Source organism: Odontesthes bonariensis, chromosome 5 (assembly GCF_027942865.1).
Source record: "Odontesthes bonariensis isolate fOdoBon6 chromosome 5, fOdoBon6.hap1, whole genome shotgun sequence".
Lineage (NCBI taxonomy): Eukaryota > Metazoa > Chordata > Actinopteri > Atheriniformes > Atherinopsidae > Odontesthes > Odontesthes bonariensis.
In genome coordinates this window covers 10,508,421-10,519,003 of record NC_134510.1, presented here as the reverse complement: position 1 = coordinate 10,519,003, position 10,583 = coordinate 10,508,421, and the positions used below count along the sequence as shown (strand labels likewise).

General features: G+C 43.3%; 1 long non-coding RNA gene across 1 annotated transcript; it reads right to left on the bottom strand.

The window, feature by feature from the left end:
- Positions 1-3,476: 3,476 nt before the first annotated feature.
- On the bottom strand, positions 3,477-4,591 carry LOC142380662 (uncharacterized). The gene is made up of 3 exons (XR_012769853.1): positions 4,151-4,591; positions 3,978-4,030; positions 3,477-3,867 (listed from the first exon to the last, which is right to left on the bottom strand). It is a non-coding gene; the product is annotated as an uncharacterized LOC142380662 (long non-coding RNA).
- Between the last annotated feature and the right edge of the window lie 5,992 nt (positions 4,592-10,583).

Genomic DNA, 10,583 nt, shown 5'->3' with positions numbered 1-10,583 from the left:
TTGGCTTTGTTCTTAGACATTATGAATGAAATAAGTCTCAGTACTTTTCCATATGACCTAAAGTGATCCAGGAGTAGAAAGACAAAACAATTAGGAAAGCCTGGGAAAGCAAGGGCAGATTCACACAGACACATTGTTTTGGGCTGATCCAGAAAATATGACGAAGCATGTTGAACCTACTCATGTCCAATCATACTCGGTCGAATGTGAGTCCAACCTTTGAGATTATAAATAAACATGATACCCGGAAATCAGCGCGCAGTCTGACAGACTTCCTGCGGGGACTCTTCCCCACTGAGCCCAGCGCTGATATGCTTTGACGTGTGACTACGAATAAACACTTCATTTTCACTTGAATTACTCCGGTCCGTTCTTGAGCTTCCTACTAAAAGAACCGACTCTAACAGAACACATCAACACAGAGACACAAGACAACACAACACAACACAGAACAAAAGAAAGAAGAAAACAAAAGAAGACAAAAGCACACACAGAATTTTTGGGAAAATTTGAGAAGTTTTAGTAAACCATGATTAATTGTTAATGAATTGTTCATTAATTGCCGAACTGCTCCACTGCAGTTTCTCCTTCTGTGTTGTTCTTTGCTGCAGGACAGAAATGTTTGTGGTTAGATCTCATTTTGGGAGCAGCACAGCATCAAGAAAGCAGCCATTTCTTCCCAATGACTAACTGATTAACCTGTTTAGGATAAATGTTGTCTGTCCTCTCTTAATTCAGGTCAGAGCGTTAAAAATAAAATTTCAGCATAATCTGCTTAATTCTCACTTGTTAGTTAGTAATAATGTTGTTTAATTCTTACCAGTGTCTGTGTTTCGGGATGCTGAGCCGTCCACAGACAGTTCAGGATCAGCATTAAGTTTTTGGTTTTTTTCCGGTTCTAATTGAATTAGAAACCCCTCATGTGGTACCAACAGTATGACATCAGAGCTGTTTCTAACATCACATGATACCATAACATGTTTCCATACAGATATTAAAAACATAGGTTCATTTTATTTCTTTATTCATCCTAATTCATATCCTTTTTCTTTCAACCACATGTTATGACTGAGCACAGATTGAATTGAACCATACCATCTTGTTTCTCATTAAATTGCAATTGAAGTGGGTTGTTGCCATTTTCCAGAGATCCTTTAGCCACCTGGGGGGTATTCCTAGAAGCTGGCTTAGCGGAAAGCCTGGCTTATTTTGCTACTTCTGGCTAAATTTAGCGAGACTTCCGTTCCATAAAGGTGGCTTATTTGAACGCCCGCTGAGTAACCATGGTAATTTATGCTGCTGAACTAGCCTGGTCCCGGGCAGGCTAAAGTTGAAGCTTAGCTTAGCTGCAACTCAAAAAATGTCCGACCGGCTGGAACCGACTCCCGAAAGAAATGTTCACCAAGAATTCTGCGCTCCCGCAACTCATGTCTTGTCTAAAAAACGAAACAAAAACTGTGGTTATCATATCACCACTTTCACTGTCTCGAAAAATCAATCAGTCGGTGCCAGTGCAACTAAAGAAACGCAACTATACACACGTATTGAACATGAAATTAAATGAGAGAGAACATGGTATTCATTAAAACTAATCAATACCTAACAAACATCCGATCTACACCCACGTAGGACCAGACTAAGAAAAATGGGGGACAGGTAATAATGTTAATGATACAAATTATTGAAAGCTCCTTTCAAAACAGTCAAGGACTGTACAAACAAGATATTAAATAAAACGCAGGAATTAAAAAATCTTACCATATTAAAAATACACAGAACGGAGCAATAAATGGAGGTAAGCAAAGTTAAACGGATGGGTTTTGAGTTAAGACTTGAACAGAGGGAGAGTGTCAGTATTGCGAATGTCGGAGGGCGGACCTCTGTCCTTTCAGGCTGCTGCTCCACATTTATAGTAGCCGATAATGTAAAACAACCTACTGAATTAAGTATTTGCATTAAGTTCGTCATCTCCCTCAGGCATCCCCAATGTTATCGGTGCACTACACTGTACCCATGTACGCATCCAAGGCAAGGCAATTTGTAGAGCATAATTCGTACACAAGGCAATTCAAAGTGCTTTACAGCTATATAAAATCACAAGGCGGCAATAAAATCATTCCAAAAAACAAAAATATCATTAATTAATTCATTTAAAAGTGAAGAGTGCAGATGAAATACTTTCAGGTGTCATATGCACATCTAAATAGAACTTTCAGTCTGGATTTAAACATTGTCACATTGTCCAGGCCCCTGCTGGACCCGTGGAGGCTGACTATGTACACCGAACATTTTTCCATATGCTAAATGTACAGGTACACTTGGGGATAATTGTCCATAGACTCTGAACTGGATTTCTCATTTTGAAAAACACCACATCAACCCCTTTGAGTAATTCTGAGCAATGTTACATTTATGCCCTGTGAAACCTCATCATTGACTCCTATCCTCCGAGCATACAGATGATCTGTGCTGGAGGTCATTTCATTTCCAACATTGAGGCTAAATGGCCGGGATCAGTTCATGATTCTAGGATCTTCCGAGCATCCTCACTGGCACAGAGGTTTGCACAAGGTGCAAGAATTTTACTTACCTGAAGGAGTGTACTTTTGAAGTAAGGTGTAGCATAGGCAGAATTTTGGTAATGTAATGAGAGGTCAGGTGTAGAGATCATCTTAAGGAATTTAAAGTGCTCGTCATACTTTATTATAGATAGCCATATAAGGCACATATTGCATCAAATTGCCAAGTCTTAACACATGTATCACTGCACGAAAAGAGGGATTTGTGTCACTGTGGACGGCAGTGAACTTCCGCGAATTTGCCTAATTTTCGGACGCACCTGGGCGCTTGCAGGCAGACAAACTTTAAGTTTGTTGAGCGACAAAATCGTCGGAAACGAACCCAACTCGCGGCGGGCTCTCACAGCGGGGTGCTAATGGCCCAGCGATTAGCACCCCGCTGTGAGAGTGCCTGGACCTCTCACTGGCCTCGCTGGTATTGGACAAAAAAGGCACGTGATTACATGAAAAAGCTCCTGCAAAGCTGTCCGCCCATTGGCCAATAAGGTTAATATATGCATACTTTATATGGGCATATCATTCAGCAATTATGATTAATAATTGTGATTATGATTACTAATATTCCTGGGATGTTTGTGTACTTCATATATTCACGTCATTCTTATAAGCTGCACTATGACTAGGCTAATGCAGGCATGAATGACGTGAATCTATTGAGAATGAAAAAGGAAACTTTTTTTTTTTTTAAAGCGCTTTTATTGCCACACCACACAATGTACATAGCTTACATTGTAATAAGAACCATGTTGATAATAAAGAATTGAAAACTATATACACACACTGCTGTAGCCTACGATATACACAATAAGTCTAAACGCCGCCGTTTGGAATCCGCATTCTTCGCATTCCTCCGGTCCCTGCAGGGTCTGTGGGAGTTGTCAGACGTCCTCATCCTGGATCAGAAGCTGGCTTCTGGGAGCTGTTGGAATAACCAATAAATAATCCATGCACAGCATATTGACAACTTGTCTATAAAGTAACGAAAGTCATATTGACAGCGTATATGTTCTTACTCTCTTTCACTCTTCTGTGGTGAGACTGTGAGTATTTCGGGTTGGCTTCAAGACGCGCCTGTAGCACAGCACACAGGTCCGTCACGCAGCTAAAAACAAACAAACAAGAGGAATGAATAAAATGACCAGTGCTTAAAAGTATCAGTACCAGCCGTGGTAAAAGTCAGCGCCGCTCACCCTCGATAGTGTCCCCGTCTGCCTCTCTGAAGTTCGGACTGTTTGACACCGCCTCCTTCAAGCGACTCGTTACATCCATATTGTGAGGTGACAGTAGCCTGTAAAAACAACAGGCCTATGGTTAATAAAAAAAAAAAAACTGCATTGACGTAACGTAACATCGGGTCCAACTCAACTAGATATTGGGAGAACATTCACTTATTCTCACCCTTGACCTGGATTATAATGCCACGGTGAGTTATGCAGGCGGCGAACTGCTTCCTATAAATTGAAAACACGAAATTCATTTTTTTTAAATAAAGCAACTCACACTGGTTTTCACGTGATGGACACAATTAAGTTGAGTTTAGCCTAAAGCCACAGTCAATAACCTACTCTTACCGCGATTTTCGGATTCTGTATCCGCCTTCTCTTGCGCTCTTCAACTTCTCTGGAATGTAACTCCAGTCCGTTCTCGACGGCCATCTTGCCTCCAACCTAGCGAATCTCTGGTCCATTCCCTCCAGCACCCTCTCCACGACCGTATCCACGGTGCTGGCCACCATACGAGACATCCCGGTCATAGCATTCAACAGGACTTTCATTTTATCTGCCTGTAAGCAAGTGAGTAAGTAAGTTTAATATACAGCACATTTAAAATCAGCGAGAACTGTCCCAAGTGCTGTACAGTGTCAACAAGACTAAAATTAAACAATCAAATGGTCATGTGCAAGTAGAAAAAAACACACAAACCTGTAGACCCGCAGAGAGTTGCTGGGGAGTTGAAAGCTAGTAGTCTTCCAGCCCATTGTATTCCGCATACCAGGGCAGTTTTCAGCGATTTCTGTCTGCCTTTCTGCCGCCAGATCTGCTCCTTAAACTTTTTGTTTACACTGCACACACAATGTTTCTCATACGTGATTGAACGAGAGCTTATGCGAGCCGTTAAGCTCCACCAATCATATGCGTATACGTCATTACACGGAATACTCGCGAGACAACCTCCCGTCCTTTTGCTATTTAATGTTGTCTGACCACAGCTGGCAATTTGCACTGTGTTGACACAAAAATGGACTCTGCAAGGAGAAAGAAAAGACCTCGGCGATATTGTGACCATTGTGACACCGAATTAAGCCATACACAATAAAACACTGAGCGCACTACTGCACATTATGTATACAGGCCAGATTTCTATATTTTTATTTCTATTTTATTTAAGAAACCTTTTAGAATATTGCTGTTGCATGCTTATTTTATCTTTATCTTATCTTTATTATTATACATTTGGACATCCAGTGCGGGCAACAAAGAAAAGAATTTCATTGTTCAGGGAAACACGTTTCTAACTGCACACATGACAATAAACCTTTGAAACCTTGAATCCTTGAATTTTGCCCACAAAAAGCGGTATTACAAAAGAGGTGTTTGGGAGAAAAAAAACCAGATATGCATCACCTGTCACCAGCAGACAGCGTGCACCTCTTCTTTTTCAAGACAACACAGCAACAAACTTGGCTGGAGTTGGAGGTGATGGTGAACGTGTAGAAACAGGCCTGCCCACCCCCCACCTCACCTCACCCCACCCCACTTGAAAATGACTGTGGCACCTCCTGACCTGATCACTGGCATTTACATATTAAAGGCTCTCCTAAGTAGGGGAGGGGAGGGGGGCATGGGGGAGCAGTTGCCAGGTCAATTTGCGACAATTTGGGCCAAGTTTTCACTTTTACCACCGCAAATGCAGGGGCTCAACGTATGCGGACATGTAAGGGGCCACATACATCCGCAAATCCCTCTTTTCATGCAGTGTATATCCATCCAACATTTCTCTTATTCTGCAGGAGAGTTCAATGGTGTCCTGCTTGGGGACAGAGGCTATGCATGCTGGCCGTACGTCCTCACACCATAGCCTGATCCAAGAACAAGGGCATGCACATGCACATGCTAAAAAGAGGGCACGGATAGAAATGACCTTTGGCCAAATTAAATACAGGTCCATTGCTTAAAGTTCTCAGGCACCATGGCTGACTTCTGACAGAGCCATCTTAAATTAATAGTATACTTCATATTTTATACATTTTGTCTTGTGGATAACTTTTCAGGCTCAAGTCTTTTCTTCGTTCAGTTCTAGTGCCTGAAAGGACTCAGTTTCTCCTGACACAGTGAGGGACCTATACAGGGACACACATTTCCTTTGATCCTTATTGTTGTGACCTTTGAGTTAGAACTCCTTTTCATCATTTACCATTGACACAGTAGCAGTTTAAGTCAGAGCAAGTGTAAGAAGGCTAAATGGACAGATATGATTTATAACTTTCCACACGTTTAGGTCATGGCACCCCACTGGAATGATGCCTGGGCCCGCCGACAGTGTCGTCAAATATTCCTTCCGCGTGACAGGCGGAGATACTGTCCATTATACTAACGAGGAATTTCTGTGTGCCTGACACAGTCATCAGACGAAAAGACAACTATCGCCAAGGAGTGAAATAAGATTTTGGTGTCCCGTTTCAAGGTGCAGGAAAATTGCTATCACAGTCCCATCACTCAGAAGGAGAGTCTTCCATGAAGCTGCATGTCTCGTCAATATTCCCCTTCAACACGAACACAACGCAGACCCACATATTCGCTGGAATGATGCCTGGGCCCGCCGACAGTGTCGTCAAATATTCCTTTTAGTAGTCAGGATGGCCGAGCGGTCTAAGATGCTGCGTTCAGGTCGCAGTCTCCCCTGGAGGCGTGGGTTCAAATCCCACTTCTGACATTGCATTCTCCTAGAGAAATATTTTCACTGGCAAGGCAACCCAAGTTTACTCCTTGCTTAGCAATACCATGTCGTATTGCTATTGTGCCACTGCATCATCTAGTTTAAAGATTATTGTGGCCGCTTTACCTCCGAAGAGTTCTTGCTTCCAAATGCTATGCCTACTATTAGTTTGCCTCAGGAGCCCTGTTAAACAACAGCCAAGACACTTGTTGCATGAGAATCATCTGACCACAGCTCAACAAGCTGTGTTGTCACAACCTTCTACAGTGCTTTGGGCGGGACAGAATCATTAGCAAAAGGAACATTGTTGATTTTAAGGTCTTGGTTTGCACTTAACACCATAGTAAGGCCCAATCCCAATTCACCCCTTGGCCCTACCCCTTACCCCTTCCCCTCCGTTTTGCGCGTTCACGTGTAGAGGTAGTGTTGTCCCAATACTCTTCCAAAGCCCTTCCCCTTAGCCCTACCCCTCCGTTGTAGCCCTTGAAACGGAAGGGTTCGGCCAGGCAGACTCCGTTTGAAGGGGTATGATATATTTCCCAGAATACAACCCGACTACCGGGAGATCGCGAGTCTTTTTAAAAATGGCAGAAGCGAGAGCACCACACAAATGTAAGTTCTTCTATTTTTTTTGCCATAATTGAACTGTTTTAACTGTTTTAGGTTGTGATAACTGGTGTATTGTGTGAGTTTAACATGGTGGCAATGTGTAGTTATTTTCTGTTATAAACGCACATGGGAAAAGTCGCTATTTTACATGGAGTAATCGGTCAATGCATGTGAAGGTGCTGTGAAAGAGTTGTCATTTTTTAAATTGTAACATGAGTATTTACAAGCAATGTAGTTGGTTAACCATAGAGAAGTTCCTTTTGAGTGACATGAGCGTCATTTCGCTACCTATTATCACAAGTATTCATATACGTGACTGATTCACAGGGACTCAAGCACAAACAAAGAGCCTGATCAGGTTTAGCGCCCCAAACGAAGATCTGTTTCTAAAGTCATCCCCATCCCCAAAAAGAAGTAGGAAGTCCAATCCCATAATGGATTACCTGATACAGGAGAGCCTGAAGGAGCAGAAGCGCCACGAGCAGAAAACGGAGCGCTTTTTAGCTCGGTTTGAGCGCATGATAGACAAACTTTACGGTGAGTTGATGCGCCATGCACCTATTGTACACACAGCCACCACTACCGCATTCTGAAACACCTTTTTTTAATTTTTTACAATGGATGAAAGTGCATGCTATAATGTCGTGTCGTGTCTTGTTCCCCCAGAACATCACAGAGCCCAGCACCTCCGATGCGCCCTCCGCTGTTCCTGCTCCAGTCATCTCGTTCTTGATGATTGCACTGTTGCCCGTTTATATTCATACTGTTTATATTCATACTGTTTATTGTCCATATTTGCACCACACACTTTACAGCAGACACTTTAAGCTGTTATTTCTGAAAATAAGCTGCCTTACCAGTCTGTAATGTGAGCCTAATAAAAGAAATTAAGGACAAAAGGTTTGTGAGCATGATTATCACATCAACATCATATGAACGACTGGAACGGATATTGGTATGAAGAGATTTATTATGCAAGGGATAACAAAAAAATTGGGGTACATGTTGTGGTCCAATGGGCAATAATTTGTAGGATGACCCGTCTGCTGGAAAGAAAAACATGGAAAGATCAGGCTTTCATCCTCCCAAACCAACACATTGATAGCACACACAAGGCAGTGCATTTATTTAAGACATCAAATCTGAACCTGGTACAAAGAAAACCGCTTCAAAAACGCATGAGCTGCATGTTTATTCCAAACGGAACGAGGTGAGTAACAAAGGCTAAACGTTAGCTTATGTTTTCAGCTAGGTTAGCCAGGTTAGGATACTACTCCAGTCAATGAATCAGCAAATCCAACGAGACAAGCAAATTGTTTCTATATTACACGATATCACAAATGTACAGTTAGAAGCACTTTCAAACACAAACACACAATCATTTTCACACGCCGGCTCTGGAAGCTACCAGCTGCTCACTCACACGCGTTATTTGTATTAATTTATAATTCTACATACCGTAACAAGACCCAGCAATGCTCCCAGATGTGGAAGACGCCTTTGCCTGATGGCACTCCGTCGATTCGACGCAGATATTTCTAAAAATATCCGAATAGCCCAGGACAGCGCGAACACCACAGCACCGGTCATGTTTGTTTACTTCTGGCTAAAGCTGTCGCTTTTGGTTACGTAACAACTGACGGCGCGAACTTATTACGTTCGTGAGTGTGAAGTGCTGTCCCAATTCGAAGGGGTGACATTCTTAGCCCTTCGCCTACCCCTCCGTTTGAAGGGGCGAGGGGTAGGCGAAGGGGTAGAAAATAGAATTGGGATTGGGCCTAAACGGGAAAGGGCTTTTGACCGAAGCAACCTGGCCTCATGTTAGGCTATTTGAAGGGGGCTATTGACATTTAGGCCGAAGATGGGTGAGAGTATCAAAGCAATCATCACTTGGTGGCAGGCAGCTGATAAAAGATGGAGCTCTCCCCGTCGAGGAATCGAACCCCGATCTTACGCGTGACAGGCGGAGATACTGTCCATTACACTAACGAGGAATTTTTGTGTGACTGACACAGTCGTTAGACGAAAAGACAACTATCGCCAAGGAGTGAAATAAGATTTTGGTGTCCCGTTTCAAGGTGCAGGAAAATTGCTATCACAGTCCCATCACTCAGAAGGAGAGTCTCCCATGAAGCTGCATGCCTCGTCAATATTCCCCTTCAACACGAACACAACGCAGACCCACATATTCGCTGGAATGATGCCTGAGCCTGCAGACAGTGTCGTCAAATATTCCTTTTAGCAGTCAGGATGGCCGAGCGGTCTAAGGTGCTGCGTTCAGGTCACAGTCTCACCTGGAGGCGTGGGTTCAAATCCCGCTTCTGACATCTCCTAGAGAAACATTTTCACTGGCAAGGCAACCCAAGTTTACTCCTTGCTTAGCAATACCATGTCGTATTGCTATTCTGCCACTGCATCATCTAGTTTAAAGATTATTGTGGCCGCTTTACCTCCGAAGAGTGTGGGTTCAAATCCCACTTCTGACATTGCAGACAAGTGCCATGGGTTTTCCTGGCTGCCGTCATTGTAGTATGCTTGTTGAGTGGTGAAGGCTAGTGGTAAAAAGGATCATCCGTGATCCGTTCGGATCAATTATTTCAGTTCGGCACACACATGATCCTCGGATTGATTTATGAAAAAAAAATTGTGGGCTTGTTCAGTCCTCACACAGCCGTTACCATTCCGCTAGTTCCAGGGACAGAGCTACTTTCCATGCTCTGGGTAAAAGTCTGCAACAGTTCCCTCCTCAATAAGCAAACAGTCCTATGGCACGTTTGTGATTTATTGTCCTCAGCGTACAACATGTAGAACAGTGGGCATGGGAAATTAAAGTAGGCTAGACTTCGGTGACTACTGTAACGATAACTGCTGCCTCTAGTGCTACGTCTGTTTCCATATACTCGCGCTGCCACATAAACCTGTCGCCTAGGTTACCACACAGACATAACACGTAGCTGACATAGCGATAGCTAACATAAAGAAAACCCCTCACCTGCAACACAGCGTGGTCATGGCGAGCGGAGGAACAGAAGAGCTCCACGTCATTTAAATCCCCTGTTTGGGAGCATTTTGGCTTCCCTGTCAAATTTAATGAAGAAGGAAAGAGGTTGGTGGATAAAACCGTGACAGTGTGTAGGCACTGTGGTACAAGAAAGCCACACAGCAGTGGAAACATATCGAGCATGGCCACGTATTTGCAGCGATATCACCCCGGTGTTTCACTGACAGGAGTGAAACCGAAAACGGCTCAACAACCGGTCATCACCGCGTTAAGCAGCCCCCTTCCTTCACAATCCGACCGGGCTAAAGCGATCACAAACGCTAGAGACTGGTAAGTCTGACAAGAAGCTATTAAAATTGTGACCCAGCATTCCAGTCTGCACTCACTGACTCCGGCACTGTGTAAAAAGTGTTTTGACAGGCTGTCAGTGTGAGTTAGCTTCAGTTGTCAGTGCAGTG